This window comes from Odontesthes bonariensis, chromosome 2 (assembly GCF_027942865.1).
Source record: "Odontesthes bonariensis isolate fOdoBon6 chromosome 2, fOdoBon6.hap1, whole genome shotgun sequence".
Classification (NCBI taxonomy): Eukaryota; Metazoa; Chordata; class Actinopteri; order Atheriniformes; family Atherinopsidae; genus Odontesthes; species Odontesthes bonariensis.
The window spans coordinates 30,971,933-30,992,065 of NC_134507.1; positions in this window are offsets into that span (position 1 = coordinate 30,971,933).

Below are 20,133 nucleotides of genomic sequence, written 5' to 3' on the forward strand. Positions count from 1 at the left end.
AAAAAAACAAGCGAACCACAAAAAAACCCGTCGTTCCAGCCAGTCTGGACCGATCAGAAACAAATGTTCTCTCTTTATCTGTAGCTGAGCAATATCATTTATAAAGATTTGGTCCAAAGCAGATCAGTTGTGGCAGGTGTTGAACTAGCTAAGTGATGAATGAATAGTATAAATAGAATAGTTACTTTCATCTTTAAGTTATTCAATTTTAAATATATATATCTCAACAAGAGGAAAATAACCTTCTACCTGGATCATCAGTGTTCAATTTAACTAAATAAAATTCCTCTTTTGAACATTAATACATCAAATGTGGTGGATTCAAAGTATTTCTTACCATTTTGTGCTATTTTCAAAAAATAAACCCTTTAGATGCCAATTTGAACTTTTTAGCCCAAATTTTAAGCCTTTAGGTGTCAGTATTTTCAAAATATGGAATGCAAAGTGGAATTATTGAGTAGGGATAATTATGGTCTGGGATATGTCAATGATCAGCAACAACATTGATTTTTAGGGATTTTTAATTTTTTTTGTTATGCCTGATTTTAAAAAAAAGCTCCTTAATTTCTGAAAAGGGACATTTTTGCCCCCTTCTAAAATGATCCTCAAAATACCATTATGTTAATATTTTTTCCACTTTTTTTTCAAAAGTCTTTTCTTCCACTTCAGTTCTGATCATAACCACCAAGTTTTCAATTATTTAAAAAAAAAAATAACTAGTTAAATACCAGTGTATATCAGGTAAACACCAATTTCTGTTAAACACAAACAAAAACTGCTGTATTTTCAATGTGTGCAATGCAAAGTGAAGTATTCTATGGGGGATTATTAGGTCTGGGACATGTCATTGATGACCAACAACATCAGTTTTTACAGTTTTTTAGTTTTTCTGCAATGGCAGATTACAGAAACGGCTCCCATAGACATCCATTATAATAAATAAAGCATTGTTTTTAAGTTGTTTTAAAAGGGGACAAAAATGTCCCCATTCAGAAATTAAGTTGTATTTTAAATCAGGTATGAGGGTTAAACTTCACAGAAAACATGATGTTAAACATTAGTACATCAAACGTGATGGATTCAAAGTATTTCTTAACATTTAGTGCTTTCTCAGTCTCTTATGTGAATAAATGAGTAGTTTTTATTCCCCAGCACAGCATGGAAAAAGCTATTTTAAAGCTCACTGAAGACTTAATGTCCACTGCAGACCAGTATCACAGTTTTTGTGCTACCGGACATGAAAATAGCAACGAGAAACACATTGTCACAGGATTTTTTTAAAGCCCAAAAACAAATGTTGCATCAAATTAAAGAGGTTCCCTGGATGGAGCTGCGCACCTCTGTTTTGTTGCTGTTTTGGAAAGAATCTCCACGTGTTTATCAGAATAAATACAAGCTGCTATCATCAGTAAGTATGAAAAACACTGAAAATCATAACTTTTGGGATGATAATGTCGTGAAAAAAGAAAAGCCAACGGTTCAGCCGACGTTGTCTGGTGGTGTCACCGCCACCTGGGGACTGAAACTCATCCTGGGAGGGAAAATCAAAATAAAAAAATAATTTTTTAATTATCTATTTATTATTGTAATATATTTTTGTTATATTTATATGTTTATATATATTTATGATTTATATTATTATTTATTTATTATCATTTATTATCATATATTTATATATGTTGATATATAGTTATGATATTTTATCTATTTGTTCATTAGTTTATTTATTTTATTGTATTTTTAGATATTAATATATGTTTATATACATATATTTATTATTATTTAATAATATTTTAATATTTATATATTCATTTATTATTATTATTTACTTTTTTATTGCTGACTTTGATGTGTTTCTCATATTTATTTATTTATGTATTGATTTATAGTTATTATCATTGTTATTGTTCTAATATACAATCATTGTAAATGTATATATTTTTTAAAAGAACAAATTTTGACGGTGCCTTTTAGGTATCTAAATTCTCCATGATTTGACTTCAGCATTTTTTCCGGTCATCTCAGATTTTTTTACCAGATTCAGCTTCTGACAAGTTACCAGGAATCACATCTGGTCCCAGTTATTATTCTATAATTCTTTGGTTTAATTTATACAACAGTAATATTCCAACGCTCTGAATAAGAAGCCTGAAATATCGCCACAGTAAAAGATATAAAGGAGAGTTGACCACCTGGCATGTGCGTCCACTCTTGTTTAGATCTTGTCTTTGTGCCCACCCGCCTGTCTTCTAGCAGGTTTTACAGGCCCGGTCTTCCTGTGGTTCCCATCTCAACAGGTCGCTTTGAGTTGGCTGGAAAGCTGTGGGGGGGCAGTGAAGGTGAAGCCAAAGGTTGTACTTAGCACAGACAACTGACATTCACTGTGAATCTCTATAAAAATGAGAGGAACGGTGGATTCAGGTGCTAGCTTTCTCTTTTATTACATTTTAATGCAACCTGGTAGCAAATAAAACATTCCAACACAAGACAAAATTCTAAAGCACACCGATTGGACGTCTGTGTGACTGTGTTTGCATGTTGATCGCATGCAGCTCCCATCGTTTCTGCAGACAGAAAGGATGTGGCTGGGACTCTGGGTCCCTCTAGTTGTTGTTTTTGGAAACTACCAATCACCAGATTTGATTACAGGAGGAAGCTGTTGTGTGAAGGACGGAAACGAGGCGCTTCGTGGGCATCAGGAAGCCTAAATGTGTGCTGAAATGTGGAAAGGAGGCACAGAAATAAGGGCAATAAGGGGAAGAAGGCACAGAAATAAGGGCAATAAGGGGAAGAATGCAAAGAAATAAGGGGCAATAAGGGGAAGGAGAAGATGCAACGGAAAGAAATAAATGGGTATAAAAAAAAAAGATTTTAATGCATTGTAAATGAGAATAAAATATAAAATGGTTCTGCAAAAATATATATATAGAGAAAAAGCAGATTAGAAATAACTGATAAGTAAATGTGGGTACAGCTGAACATTAAAGCAGAAACATCAATTCAGTGTATGTTGCAATTTACAAATGATATTGTTGTTTTAAGCATTTATTTTTTTATTCCATTCAGTTATTCTTATATTTTTATCAGCATTTATTATAATATTTAGTCATTTATTATTATTATTATTATCATTATTATTATTATCATCAAATCAAATTTATTTGTAGCACATTTCATGTACAAAATAGTTCAAAGTGCTTTACATAAAATAAAAGCATTGCAGCAGGGAGTGGAAGAAGCATTAAAAATACATAAAAGAATACATGAAAAGGAATATATATATGTGTCTACTCGAATCATATTAAATGATTAACTTAAATTACACGATATTGATTTCAACAACACTACAAGTTTTACATTGCCATCACACTTGTCCACTGTTCGCAGTGCATAGGTGCGAAAAACCCACCGGCTGCTACTTTCGTAACTCATGTTCTTATCTTGGGAAAATTCACCTACGGCCCCCCCCACTGGCGACCGACCACTTTACCAAGGTCGCACTCCGAACAGTTGACTGACACAATTGGCAATGGACATATCAGTGATCAGTTTTGATTGATAATACACATAGACTGAATACACCACCTTCAAATCAGTTAATCACCGTTTTGTATCAAGTACAATACATAAAATTATGGATTATCACACAACAATAGTAATAAAATGCAATGTAATGCAGCTCCTCCAGTCCCGTCCCATCTCCTGTGCTCTGGTGCCGTCTGCTTCTGGCCGAACATCCGTCCGGCTGGGTCTGGAACTGCTAAGCTAACTCTGGGAGGAGAGGTCGCCAGTACGTCACTCCCAATCAAAGAGATCTTCAGCATCTCTTCTCCCTGTCAGGCTATACTTGGTTCCACCCTCGAAGAAAGAAACTTGTGAACCGCCCGTTGATAACCTTCATTCGTTGACCCGCTCTTCCCATGCGTTGGTCCTCAGACCTGGTCTCGCATGGTCATCTGCCTCCTGATTCCTTCCGCTGTTTGTTTGAACATCACTTGCAGCAAACACCTTCTCAGAATGGGTATAATGCAACACACCAATAGGGAAACCATCCTCACTATCAACAATATTGCTATTCCCGCCTTAACTGCCATCGCTCCCCCTTCTCCCAAAATCCCAAACAGACCAGTCCACCACCGTTCACCTCCACCAGCATCACACGTCAGCTTCTCTCTCCGTTCTCTGAACTCCTTCACGGCCGTTGTAAACGTTCCATCAGCTGCAGTGTTCCCGGGTGTAAATGTACAACATTTTCCCAACCATCTGGCAAACACCATTTTCCCTTCTAATATCCATTCTAAAACTTGTCTGTTCTACCAAGCCATCATACTCGTCTCATGTCGTTGTTCTCCAAAGCCTGCAAACCCTTCACTCGTGTAGCTACGAATTCCCTGTCGGTTGTATTATATGTAATTAGTCCATTCCCCATTTTGTTAAATATGATTCCCTGCAAACCAGCCTCAAATCCAGCTGCAATCTCCCTGCGTGCTTTGAGATCAAAAGGAATCCCTTTCGGCTGTAATATAGCATCCAAGTAAACGTGCTTATCCCTGATGTAGCCATCACCAGATCTTTTAACTCTCCCTTTTTCCACAACCAAACCTCGCATCTCGTTCACCTTGTCATACACTAACACAACTGATGTGTTCCTACTCACCAGTGCCCAAAGACCTATCCACCTGTTGGGTAACACATTTAACAAAACATCATCTCCACACATCCAGTAACTCTCAGCTACCGGGTGTGTCTGATCCCCGAAAAGATATAGAGTTAAAATGATCATTTCTATATTTTCACATTTTTGATCCAAATAAATAAATCCCAATAAATCTTATTTTCATTTAACATTAGTACTACCTACGCGAGTTCCAAAAGCATCCAAACTCACCATCGTAATCTACTCTATAATCAGTGGGAGGCCCATCCTGTGATGTACCCAGATTAAATTCCGCACAAGAAGACTCAAATTTGTGGCCCTCCCTTATTTTGAAAATAACTATGTAATTTATTTGGCCCGAACATCAATCTGCACTTAATACCACACATAGGAAACAATAACCGTTTATCCTCCTCCGATGTGAACCTACCTTCTCTGCATTCCCGTTGCTGGACCACCGCACAGTCCCTGAAGGTGTGTGGCTCTGGAACACAACAGGCAATGCTCCTGGAGCGTCTGCGCATATGAGACACTCCGTCGCCGTTAGTTCTCTTGTAGTGTACCATGCCCATCTATACCACGTATCCTGTGCTGCCTTAACCCATTTTCCACAGTTACACTGTTTTCCCGACTCCACCTGTGCATGTACACTCCGTCTGTTCTTGGATTAACATGATTATTCTGTCCTGTAGTGCTAATGGTATCAAATCCCCCTAGATTTTCCCGTGAAATCTTTTTGTTCTTACCACCATAGTGAACAACTCCTTCTGACCCGATCTGACATGATCTTACCAGATTGCCCCTTTTTCGTGGCGTCCAGAGGCGGTGATTTGGTCGTCTCCTCCACCGGACCCATGATCCACACTTCCTCAAATCGTTTCTTCCATGAACTTAAATTCAAGCTTAGCAGATACCTCTTCACGACTAGCTCTAGTGTGTATTGCTGGCAAAGTTCGTGGCGTGGCATGGTCTGAGTGGGTGTGTATTGTTGCATCATACTCATCTGACCCAGGCTGGCTACTTCCCTGCGGGGTGGCTTCATCACGGGACCCTTCCAGCCTCTCCTGTCCGCGGGATCCCGTCCCACATCTCCAGGCTTCGTTCTCCTGAGCCCATGCTGTCGGCCAACACCCACACCTGGATGCTCACAGTGTCAGAAATCTTAACCTCTTCCTTTTGTTAATCCTTTCCCTCGGACTCAACTCCGTCTGTTTCTTTAGTCCGAACCTTAGTGCAGTGATTCAAATGGTACCATGTGTTGCTACCTTCCACTTGAACTGCTGTTGATGTTGCTCGCACCATTGTGTACGGTCCTTTCCGTCTTGGCTCAAGCCACTTCCTCCGGAACACTTTGATGTGCACCTGGTCGCCCGGCACCACTGGCCTCTCAACCAGCTGTTTGAGACTCAAGTCTCTGAACTCCTCCTGTAGATAGATTGTTCTGTGGACTGCAGTTAGTTGCTTCATGTAAGCTGTCCACTCTGTTTGCACCTGCTCAAGTGGGAACTGAGGTGGCGGCCTGGGTCGACCCGTTAGCATTTTATGCGGTGTTAGTGCGTGACTCTATGAGTCTGCATACGAAAGCTCATTAGTGCAAGCGGCAAAGCATCTAGTTAGTTTAGTTGAAGCACAGATTCAATTCAATTTCACTTTCCAGGTTCCATTGATCCTCTCAACCATCCCTTGACTCTGTGGATGATACACGGCCCCACAGCGCTGCTTGATTCGCAGCTGCTGCAGAATGCCTCTTGCACCTTTATAAACAAACACTTAACCATTATTTGAGCTAATCTCTGATGGAAAGACAAACAGATGAATCTATTCCCTTACCAAAAAAATTTACTACTATTTATCCAATATGTATAACCAATATCCTTGTGATGGCGCGACCTCTGGCTCCAGTACCACCATTGGTGCCAAAACAGCAAGCTGGCACTTTGATGCTACTTTCGCTGCTTCATCAGCCGCGATATTACCTTTATCAACCATTTTGTGACCTCTATGATTATTTGACATTGTATCACTGCCAATTTTCAATTTTCATGACCGCAATCCGCTCCTTCATTTGGACCTCCTGTCGCGCTGGACTTCCGTCTGACCTCCTGAACCCTCTCTGCTTCACAACTGCTCCAAATGAAGAGAAAATATCATGAGCATATGCAGAAACTGTGTACACATTCGTAACCTTACCTTTCACCAGTCAACATGCTTCCGTTAGTGCCTTCAGTTCAGCCAACTGTGCCGAACATGGCCGTTCACACTTCTCAGCTTTCACCGTCACAAAGTTCTCCACCTTCCTGTTTCACAACTGCAAAACCTCATGATTACCCAAATGATCTCACAACATGAACCATGCACAACATAAGTGACATCAGCCTGCACAAGTGGAGTTGCTCCTAAGTCAGGTCTCAGTTTAATGTATCTCACAGCTTCTGACACACGCCCATGTGGTTCTCCTTCAAACTCACGTGGAATGACATCTGCAGGACCCGATGTAGTACACTTCTGTATTCTCACATCTGGACGTGTCAAAAGATGCACAACCTGCAAACATCCTGTCCGAGTCACAACATACCTACTCTGATCTATTAGTTCTGAAATCTTATGTTTTTATTGGAGACATATAAGAAAAATGGCTACTCGTAGACTCGTGTTGGCCGTTTTGGATGACTCCTGCTAATTCTGTTTCAAATTTCCAAAGGCTAACTTAGCCTCGTTTGTCCTCTCCCGTTGTGCTTTCAACCTTTGATCTTTGGATTTTTCATGATTCCTTTCAGAGGAAGCTAATTTTATTGCACAACCTTCCCAAAAGAAGATCATACTTGTTTTATTTTAATTTCACTTATTTATTCATTAGTTATTTATTCATTTATTTTGGACATGGCGCTTTTCTTACTCCCTCCAAGTGGGATGGAGAGATATCAGTAATTCCCTATGGGCTAAATAGATACTCTAATTCAGGCTATCAATGCTATTTAAATTTAAATTAGAAACTTTGTTCCGTTCAAATTTTAGAACTTCGTAATAGTGGCACATTTAAATTTTAAATTCAGAAACTTTGTTTTGTCCTAGTAACAGTGACCTATTTACATTTAAGTTTTAGAAACTTAGTAGTCGTGATACATTTAACTTAAAAACTTTGTTTTGTTTTGTAATACTGACACACCTGAGGGCGGTTTTTAAACCCTTTTGAGTACGTCTGATGTAAGTGTACTTCTTACCTCTATATGTCAATGTAAACCAATACTGGGATTCCTCTGCCAGAGGAACGCCTTGGACCTGCCGGGCCACTTGCTCCGCCCCCCAGGGACTGGCCACGGTCCTGCCGAACACTCGGGTTTCTCGGTGCTCTCGGACAGCTGTAAACAAAGTGTCCCCTCTCGCCACAGGCCCAACATGCCCCCGAGGACCTTCGTCCTCCAGGTGCACCTCTTCTTGACCTTTGACAGGGTCGACGATGGACTTGCCCCTGTGATGGCTGTTCAGCGGCCCCCGCTGTCATGGCCTCATTTCGTACCTCTTGCTTCGCTTGCAGTTCTTCTAACTGCAACCGTGCAAGTTCCCTTTGCATATCCTTCTCCTGATCCTTCCGTTTCAGTTCTTTTCTGTATTTGTTTACTGCATGCACCACGTGGTCTCGGAATTGTCCATGTGACATTGAATTCAGCCCCACCACATCCTCCAGCCTCCCCTGAACTGGGGCAGGCCGAGCCTCTTTGATGGAAACTCTGAACAATGTCACCCAAGCTGGGCTCTTCTCGATTTCTCCCTCAGACTCTTGTCTCCATTTCTTCAATTGTTGTGCAATGTACACAGCCGGACTCTCTGTTCCTGACAGTGGTTCCCCCTTTAATGCTTCGAGGTCCACTCCCACAGGAAACTCAGCTCGTAGCGCTCTCCAGAGTGCAGCTCGATATGCATTAAAATCAGTTCCATCAGCTCGGTGGCTCAACATCCAGTCATTCTCACTGTGTCTCAAAATGCCCTCCATGGTAGAAGTTCCAAAACACAGTGCCCACACTGCCTTAATGTGTCCCACAGACAACAGTTTATGCACAGTCTCTTGTTCAAACGCTCTTATCCATCTACTTGCACCTGTGTGAATGTCCGGCAATCGAGCAACCAGCCCCCCTAGGTCGAGCGTCTGCCACGGCACATACTGTCCCTGCGTCATTTCTATCAAACTCGGTGCTGACGCTGTTGGACTCTTATGTTCTTCAGAAGATTCCTTTTGAACTGGAGATGCCAGTTCGGGTGATTTTTGGTATTGTGGGAGCTGTCCCCTTGCCTGATCTGAATTACAGATGGCGTCTAGCTCAGGAGCTCCATGACTGCTTGATGTAGCTATTTGTAGTTCTGGACGTTCATGAGATATTTTATGATCTTTTATTTCGGAATCTCCTTGTATGTTTGCTGCTCCCGGCAGTGTTGGAAATAGCTCTGCATTTTCAAAGAAATGTAAAACTTTTAATTCAAGCTCTCTCTTTTCCTGTCTCTTTTTGCTTTTGTCCTTTGGTTTGTAAGCTTTAATCCTTTGTTCCATAATCTTACAGGTAGTTACATTGAAAGTGCCCCCTTTTGGCCAGGGTGAAACATTATTTTTTGTTCGTTTTTCCCATTTTAGAGATATCTTTTTAACATCTTTGGAATGTTCAGGATGTTTGGCGCTGATGATTATTGTTGGTGTTACATCCATTGTTTCACCTAGTTAGTTCCCTTCTATTGTCTTTTGACTTTTTCTTTTTATTTACTTATCTATTTTCTAAATTTCCCTTATTTATTATTCGTATTCCCCCTTTTTTTTTTTTTTTTTTTTTTTTTTTTTTGAAAGTCAATTTAAATGCACTAATTATTTAACTCTAATCAATGCTAATTTAATGCTCGGCTAAATTTAGCTTAGATGCAGCTAATTACTGGATTGGATGTTGTCAATGCTAATGTTAAGGTTAGCCTACGTTAGCTTTAAAAGCTTATGCTCTAGGTTGTTTTTTTTTTTTTTTTTTTTTTTTTTTAATTAAACCAATGTTCTAACAAATGCTACTAATGCTAACCAATGCTAACTATTGCTAATCAATGCTAGCTGTATTTCTGATCAATGCTAATTATGGCTAATGAAATGCTAACAAATGCTACTAATGCTAACCAATGCTAACTATTGCTAATCAATGCTAGCTTCCTTGTTGACCAATGCTAATTGAATGCTAATTATGCTATTCAACGCTAGTGATTGCTAATCAATACTAATTATTGCTAATCAATACTTGCTGTATTGCTAATACTACCCAATGTTAATTTATTACTAATCAAAAGCTCAGTTAATGCTTACTCTGTATGAAGTGACTCAGGCTAAAGGCGTTGCCCCAACTTTTGCTCACATCCGGATGCTTCCGATCCAATCCACACACAATGTCCTCCACCAATCCAGATGATCCAATGTACGTCGCAGCTACGTCAATTCTGACCAATGAAATAAAAATATTTTTTGACCAATGAAATCTGAACACACCTCTAAATCTAACTCCAGTGAAACACGTCTGAGACACGTAACTTCTAACCAATAAAATATGAACACACCTCTAAGCCCGCCTCCAATGCACCACGTGAATTTCTAACAAATCAAATATGAACACACGATTACCTCTACTTCCTAGACTGTTATTAGCTCCTCCCAAGCATAACCATTGAACCAGACATAACAATTGAACCACACCCCAACTCAAAATGGCGTTTGTCACACTTTGTAACAAGTTGAGAAAAAGGAGGAAATACAAACTTTCAGCTGGACAGAGAAGAAATATAATTTAACACAGAAATAACAGTTGCACTATTCTTCACCTCAAAATGGCGTTTGTTAGGGAAGAGAAAGAAATACAATTTAACACGCTGTGGACAGGGAAACTACAAATCAAAAGATACAGAAACAATGCATAAGCGAAAAACTTACTTTATCAGGAATGTCACATTCAACCTGACTAGAGACAGCAACCTCTCCCTTAGGAATTGCGAAACCCTCATTACTCGACTGATAACAACTCCGCAACTAGCACATTACCTAAAGAAAACTAATAATTATTACAGTTCAACCATAAAGTGCCCCTGGAAGACACAAGGAAAGAAAATGTGATCACACACGAACATTTGCAGCAGCAGAGAACTGTCAAGGCCAGAGCACGCACCCACACACTAGCCGCGGGAGCGCGCAGCACCCTCTGTCCCCCTGAGAGCCAGAACACATTCACTCGCCTGTTAAGAATAGAACTTTAGAAACTTAACACCAATCACAGCAGTATTCAATAATAACAAGATGCACTCAACGAAAATATAGAGTCTTAAAGAAAGAAACCCACAGCGTTTAAAAATAACAGCACATTTCGGCACAACACCTTATTTCCCCAAGTTATTAATGCGGCAACTATCACAATTAAGCAGATTATACCAATGAAGCAAATTATGACCATAAAGCCAGTTATAATAATGAAGCAAATCTGAGTGTAAATTAAAATACTACGAATACTCAAAAGTCAAGGGATGAGATGAGTTAGGTTAGAACCTTGATTTATCACACAAAATAATTTTCCTTTTTCTTTTTTTTTTTTAGATTCACATAAAACATCAGATTTCACACCCATTTGACAGACACAGACAGAGACCGGTCCCACACACTCATACCAAGTCAGTCGATCACCAAATCGGTCGATCAAAGTTTTGTGTCAGTCACCGTTCAAATCTTCACATTTTTAAATTATCAATTTCTTTCATTTAGACTTTTAATTTTTCAGGAGATGTGTGTGTCGGCAATATATGGAATACAAAATGTGTTTTCCCTACAAGCCTTGTGATATGGTCTCTGACCAAAGCAACAGATGCTGACGTGTACTTTACCAGCTTCGCTGTGACCTCTCAATAATAATCTCCTGTGGCCAATTTCATAAACGAATTTGAATTTTCTTCTCAAAATGTCTTTATACTGAGGTCTCGGATACTCCAAAGAGTTCTAAGCAGATATATAAAATGATATAAACATATATACTTAAAATGTGCTCCTCATAGAACTGGATTTTTTCATTTCAGAGTTTTTTTTTTGAAAGCCTGATTGATTCAACCGTTGAACTTTAATGTTCGCCCGTCAATCAATTATCAGTATTCGTTTTACTCCTTGACTAGTGAAAATAATTTTCACGTATATTTAATGAGTCTAGTGTACCCCGTACTCCCGTCAGTGTTCCTCCCCCCCATGCATAGAAGGATGGCTGATAGAATGCAAGAGCTACTATTGGCGATTGCTCAACAACCTGCCCGCCACTTTACAGCTATTAATTAATCCAGTTTGAATTCATCCGATTCACAATTGGCCGGAGCGCAGCGACTAGCCCTTCTTAATTACCACAAAAATACAACGACACCATAGCCCGACCAACTGCTCACAGCTGTCTGCTTTACAACTCACATAAGCTGCTGTTCACCCAATTTTATCTCAATTAAAACACTTGGCTCCCCTTGGCCCACAATTTCAACAATTTCAGCAGCCCCTCTGCGCAGAAGTAAACAATGGAAGGGCTTACCGTGTGCAGGATCCGTCTCTCTCCTGTGTTCTTTTAAATTTGGGGAAGCCGGAAGAAGCCGTCAGCTGTGCTCCACTAACCGAGATCAACTGCGTAATGGTAGGAACAAAATCCCACCTGCCGGCTTGTAACAGCCGATGTCGGCTGTCGGGGCACAGCGAACACGCTCCGCCGGGATCCAGATGCAAACTCTCACGCATTCGGGGTCACCATTATGTTGTGGAGAAATTAGAGTCGAATCCCGCGTTGGTCAGCCGTCCATTGGGGAGTTTATTGAACAAACCGTCACAGCGAATATGCATACAGAATGTACAAAATGTCCGACGAGCTCATCTAGTGACACCCTTTTATACCGTTTTATCATAACAAGTGTACGTGGCCCTCTCCGGAGGCGCCTAGCTTTCGCAGTTTATCATAAACACGCTCCTTCTAACTATCAACAATATTCTGAACCAGTCAACAAGGCCCAGGATGTAACTAGGCCAGAAGTCATGAACATGTCATGACATCCTTCTCCCACAAAATTAAGTTGTATTTTAAATCAGGTATGAGGGTTAAACTTCACAGAAAACATGATGTTAAACATTAGTACATCAAACGTGATGGATTCAAAGTATTTCTTAACATTTAGTGCTTTCTCAGTCTCTTATGTGAATAAATGAGTAGTTTTTATTCCCCAGCACAGCATGGAAAAAGCTATTTTAAAGCTCACTGAAGACTTAATGTCCACTGCAGACCAGTATCACAGTTTTTGTGCTACCGGACATGAAAATAGCAACGAGAAACACATTGTCACAGGATTTTTTTAAAGCCCAAAAACAAATGTTGCATCAAATTAAAGAGGTTCCCTGGATGGAGCTGCGCACCTCTGTTTTGTTGCTGTTTTGGAAAGAATCTCCACGTGTTTATCAGAATAAATACAAGCTGCTATCATCAGTAAGTATGAAAAACACTGAAAATCATAACTTTTGGGATGATAATGTCGTGAAAAAAGAAAAGCCAACGGTTCAGCCGACGTTGTCTGGTGGTGTCACCGCCACCTGGGGACTGAAACTCATCCTGGGAGGGAAAATCAAAATAAAAAAATAATTTTTTAATTATCTATTTATTATTGTAATATATTTTTGTTATATTTATATGTTTATATATATTTATGATTTATATTATTATTTATTTATTATCATTTATTATCATATATTTATATATGTTGATATATAGTTATGATATTTTATCTATTTGTTCATTAGTTTATTTATTTTATTGTATTTTTAGATATTAATATATGTTTATATACATATATTTATTATTATTTAATAATATTTTAATATTTATATATTCATTTATTATTATTATTTACTTTTTTATTGCTGACTTTGATGTGTTTCTCATATTTATTTATTTATGTATTGATTTATAGTTATTATCATTGTTATTGTTCTAATATACAATCATTGTAAATGTATATATTTTTTAAAAGAACAAATTTTGACGGTGCCTTTTAGGTATCTAAATTCTCCATGATTTGACTTCAGCATTTTTTCCGGTCATCTCAGATTTTTTTACCAGATTCAGCTTCTGACAAGTTACCAGGAATCACATCTGGTCCCAGTTATTATTCTATAATTCTTTGGTTTAATTTATACAACAGTAATATTCCAACGCTCTGAATAAGAAGCCTGAAATATCGCCACAGTAAAAGATATAAAGGAGAGTTGACCACCTGGCATGTGCGTCCACTCTTGTTTAGATCTTGTCTTTGTGCCCACCCGCCTGTCTTCTAGCAGGTTTTACAGGCCCGGTCTTCCTGTGGTTCCCATCTCAACAGGTCGCTTTGAGTTGGCTGGAAAGCTGTGGGGGGGCAGTGAAGGTGAAGCCAAAGGTTGTACTTAGCACAGACAACTGACATTCACTGTGAATCTCTATAAAAATGAGAGGAACGGTGGATTCAGGTGCTAGCTTTCTCTTTTATTACATTTTAATGCAACCTGGTAGCAAATAAAACATTCCAACACAAGACAAAATTCTAAAGCACACCGATTGGACGTCTGTGTGACTGTGTTTGCATGTTGATCGCATGCAGCTCCCATCGTTTCTGCAGACAGAAAGGATGTGGCTGGGACTCTGGGTCCCTCTAGTTGTTGTTTTTGGAAACTACCAATCACCAGATTTGATTACAGGAGGAAGCTGTTGTGTGAAGGACGGAAACGAGGCGCTTCGTGGGCATCAGGAAGCCTAAATGTGTGCTGAAATGTGGAAAGGAGGCACAGAAATAAGGGCAATAAGGGGAAGAAGGCACAGAAATAAGGGCAATAAGGGGAAGAATGCAAAGAAATAAGGGGCAATAAGGGGAAGGAGAAGATGCAACGGAAAGAAATAAATGGGTATAAAAAAAAAAGATTTTAATGCATTGTAAATGAGAATAAAATATAAAATGGTTCTGCAAAAATATATATATAGAGAAAAAGCAGATTAGAAATAACTGATAAGTAAATGTGGGTACAGCTGAACATTAAAGCAGAAACATCAATTCAGTGTATGTTGCAATTTACAAATGATATTGTTGTTTTAAGCATTTATTTTTTTATTCCATTCAGTTATTCTTATATTTTTATCAGCATTTATTATAATATTTAGTCATTTATTATTATTATTATTATCATTATTATTATTATCATCAAATCAAATTTATTTGTAGCACATTTCATGTACAAAATAGTTCAAAGTGCTTTACATAAAATAAAAGCATTGCAGCAGGGAGTGGAAGAAGCATTAAAAATACATAAAAGAATATAAAGAGAAACAAATAAAATAATTTAAATGAATTTAAAAACAAGCAACAGTCCAGATAAGTTCAAAGATATCGTGCAGATTTCATGCATAGACACATGAGAAAAGAAATGTTTTTAACCTGGATTTAAGAATGTCTCCATTTGGTGAAAGTTTAATCTCCACTGGCAGTTTGTTCCACTTGTTTGCAGCATAACAGCTAAATGCTGCTTCTCCATGTTTAGTCTGGACTCTGGACTGGACCAGCTGACCTGAGTCCTTGGATCTAAGAGCTCTGCTGGCTTTATATTCTCTGAACATATCACAGATGTATTTTGGGCCTAAACCGTTCTGGGATTTGTAAACCATCAGCAGGCTTTTAAAATCTATTCTGTGACTGACTGGAAGCCAGAGTAAAGATTTTAAAGCTGCTGTGATGTGTTCAGATCTCTTAGTCCGGGTTAAAACTCCAGCAGCAGCGTTCTGGATGAGCTGCAGATGTTTAATGCTCTTTTTGGGAAGTCCAGTTAAAAGAGCATTACATTGATGGAGTCTACTGGAGATGAATGCATGGATGAGTTTCTCCTTGTCTTTTTGGGAGAGGAAACCTTTAATTCTGTTGATGTTTCTGAGATGGTAAAAAGCTGCCTTGGTGACAGCTTTGATGTGGCTGCTGAAAGTCAGATCTGAGTCTATCAACACTCCAAGGTAACGAACTTTGTCAGTGATTGTAAGGTCCCGAGTCTCAAGATATTTACCAACGCTGACCCTCTTCTCTTTGGTCCCAAACAGAATGATCTCAGTTTTGTCTTCATTTAATTGTAGAAAATTCTCTCTCATCCAGGTGTTTACTTCCTCCAGGCACTGACACAGTACGTCTGCTGGGCTGCAGTCGTCCGGTGACAGAGACACATAAAGTTGTGTATCGTCTGCATAACTGTGATAATTGATGTTAAAGTTCTGCAATATCTGACCCAAAGGGAGCATATACAAGTTAAACAGAAGAGGTCCAAGAATTGACCCCTGGGGGACTCCACAAGTCATGGCCACTCGCTCAGATTCATAGCTGCCAATTGTAACAAAATAACTCCGGCCTTCTAGGCAGGACCTGAACCAGTTAAGGACAACTCCAGAAAGTCCAACCCAGTTTTCCAGCCTGTGCAACAGGATTCTGTGATCTACAGGATCAAACGCAGCGCTGAGGTCCAACAGAACCAGGACTGAAACATTACCAGAATCAGTATTCAACCTGATGTCGTTTAACACTTTGACCAGAGCTGTTTCAGTGCTGTGATGACGTCTGAAGCCTGATTGAAAGTTATCAAGACTTCCCCTTTCATTCAGAAAGTCGTTGAGCTGGTTAAATACAACTTTCTCAATAATCTTAGATATAAAAGAGAGGTTAGAGACAGGTCTGTAGTTGTTCATCATAGAGGCGTCTAGAGTTCTCTTCTTTAGGAGTGGCTTAATGGCAGCTGTCTTTAGTGACTTGGGAAAAATGCCTGATGCCAGTGAGCTGTTAACTATTCGTAGGAGATCACTTTCTACTCTAACTATTAGTTAGTAGTAGTATTTTTTATTATAATTGGTATTATTATTGTTGTTGTTAATATACAATCATTGTAAATATTAATAATTTTTTTGAGCTACTTGACTAATTTGAATTTCCCCCATTGGGGGATGAATAAAGTATTTTCCTATTCCTAAAATAATCAGCACGATCAGCACGATCACCTGATAGAAGAAACCCTCAGATGGCTGAAAGCTAAATGGACCCCAGATAGTTTCTGATAGTCTGAAATGCAACCTCTCCCTGTTTTAAGGTGGACAGTCTGAAACGCAACTTCTCCCTGTTTTAAGGTGGACAGTCTGAAATGCAACCTCTCCCTGTTTTAAGGTGGACAGTCTGAAATGCAACCTCTCCCTGTTTTAAGGTGGACAGTCTGAAATGCAACCTCTCCCTGTTTTAAGGTGGTGTTATAAATTGGCTTTATTCTTAGACTTTATGTATTCATATTCTGTAGTTCTCTAGATAATCTATGTCCCTAGTTTGTACGCTACACTCTGCTCATACAACGCAAATGTATGTCCAAGACTTTAAGATGACGTAGCGGGATAAAATAACTGGGTCAGATAAAGCGTCTCTTAGGACAGATAGGTCTGGTACAGTAGATGCACGCCTGAAACAACACTCACACACACACATCGCTTATCACATCCAAAGAACATGACAAAGACGGTGGATGGCCTGCTCACAGCATGAGTAAGTATTCAATGATGCGTCGTCAAATGTAGGTACAACCTCTGTGAGATAAAGGTGGACATAAATATGAAATGTGTCCAGATATCGGGGCTCTCTCTGATGGAGGCCCTGCGAGGGCTCTGTCTCTCCGAGTTCAGCACGGCTAAACTTCACATGTGACCACGAATAAATACTTTGTTTAACTTAAGATTCCTCCAGCTTGTTCTTGGGCTTCCAATATAAAGAATCGGGTCTAACAGTGGACAGTCTGAAATGCAACCTCTCCCTGTTTTAAGGTGGACAGTCTGAAATGCAACCTCTCCCTGTTTTAAGGTGTTTTATCTCCCTCCTGGATCTAAAACACCTTAAAACAGGGAGAAGAACATGCAGCTCTGAGGCTGCTGCAGACTCACTGTAACGCTGGGTTCACTGCATTGTAAGATGCCTTCCACACATCTGCAGGCTCACTTTCCGTGCTCCTTCTCCTCAAACACCGTGTGTGTTGTTGTCTGAGATGAACTGCTGATGACTCTCGAGCCCTCGACAGTGAACAGAGGCGTCCACTTTCTACCACTTTCAGAGGCGGCTGCAATCAGCGTGCCGCCGTCAGCTCCTCTGCTGTGATTACTGCTGTGATTATGGCACCAAAGTGTGTGGGGGGGGTGGAAGAGGAGAGACACTCGGACAACAGACAGATTGGATGAGACTGTTGACTGCTGGCTTGTTTAAAATGCTCATGACGTGAAGGTTGAGACGTGCTTCAGCTGCTGAGCTGCATCGATTTATTCTCCTTTTCTGCTATTGGCATGTGAACACATCATGAATTAAGGATGTATTAAAACTAGGGCTGGGCAACGATTAATATGTTTAATCTAATTAATCACATGATTTCCCTGATTAATCACGATTAATCGCATTTGTACGCAAAATCCAAAAATTAATCCAAAAGTAGTGTATAGCTTTTAGCATTTAGTTTTATTTTAAATGTGCTGCCATATGAATGAAAGTGCCATAACATTTGTTGTGCAAACACACTTTTAACATCAGCATCTTTCTGTAGTTTTTATGTAGAAGCCTCGCTCCACTGTCTGTTTCCTTGAATGACTTGCTGCTATCAGTTGTGTGTTTTGCCTTTAAGTGATATTTTAGACTGGAACTACTACGCTGAGAAGACAATTCAACTTGGCTGTGTTTACAGATGACTTTGGTTCTGTCGACTCCGCCGTCTGGAAGAACTTTGAAATGAAAATGGCCGATTAAAAGTTCCGTACCTTTCTCCATGTTTGGTGGATCCGCCGATTACTTTATTTTCCGGTCCGCAGCAGACAGCAGCAGACTTTTACAAAATAAAAGCCTGTGAGCGACAGACTTTTACAAAATAAAATTAAATAAAAAATTTAAATAAGAAAATAAATTTTAAAAAACTACTGCGTTAATACGCGATAAAATATTTATCGGCGTTGAATAATTAACGAGTTAACGTGATAATAACGAGTTAACTCGCCCAGCCCTAATTAAAATGGACCTAACCTGTCAATGAAAGCGAGCATTTATTCTAACACAACCTCAGATATTTAACTGCAGCGGGTGGATTTACTTTGCCTTTGGGCGCAGCTGCATCAGAATCAGATGTGATTAAAGTCGATCCATCAGCTGAAGGAGATGGGGATAAAATGTGGAGAGACCCTGAAAACAGGAGCTTCTCTCTGCTTGGCTCATTCACATCATTCAGTCAGTGTTTTTCTGAGACTTCACCTTTCTAATGTGCAGCAGATTACACACAAGCGTCATGGTCAGTTCATGGAGTTTTAAAGGGATAGTTTGCCTTTTTTGACATGAAGCTGTATGACATCCCATATCAGCAACATCATTTATGAACATTTTCTTACCCCCTGCTGCGTCCTGTGAACCGAGTTCCAGCCTCGTTTTGGTGTTGATGAAGGTAGTCCGGCTAGTTGGCTGGGGTTTAAAAAATAAAGCGTTTTGCTTCTCAAAACAATATGCGTTCAGAAGAGTAATACATTTGCATCACAAAATCGTGACATAGGCCTGTCACAGGAATCTTTATCTGCTTCACCTATAATTTTAACTGAAATTGGATTTAGAAAATTATCAGCAGCAGTTTGGCAGAATTTAGAACTATACAGGTCTTTATAAAAATTTGAGCAAAAGTCTGCAATTTCATGATAGTCTTCCGTAACAGCACCCTTAATACTTAACTTACTAATGTTATTATTAGTGAAGTGATGTTTTTCAAGGTTAAAGAAGTAATGTGTATTTTGTTCCCCTTCTTCTAACCACTTAGAACGAGACCTGATAAAAGCACCCTTTGCTTTTTTGCGATATAATTCGTCAAGTCTAGATTGTGAGAATGCTAGCTCTTCTTTTTCTACCTCTGTTAAGGAGTCAGGGTCTTTGCTAGATAAGTTAGTTATACTTAAGACAGTTTTTAATTCTTCTGCTTTCCTGGCTTTGACAGCTTCAGCACCACTCTTTCTTAAAAATAGTCCTATCTCATATTTAAGGAGTTCCCAGTTAGTTCCAAAAGTGTTTTCCTTAATTGCTTTGGACCAATAAAATGAGATTAAATCCCTTATCTTTTTTTTATTTACAATGTAATTTGTAGTATAGAGCAGTTGAGTTTCCAGTAACTAGAATGAGTGACAGGAGTTGAACCATTGGAGAAATTAAAAGAAATGTATATAGCTTTATGGTCAGTCAACGGCGTTGGGCAGATGCGAACATCTATATTATTTTTGTCCAAACTGTCAGATATAAGCCAATAGTCCAAACAAGACTGTCTAGAGCCAGATTTATTACTCCAGGTGTATATTCTACTATTAGGGTTCTTCTGTCTCCATATATCAACTAGATTGAACCTTTCTATGAAGTCAGTTAGCTTAGAA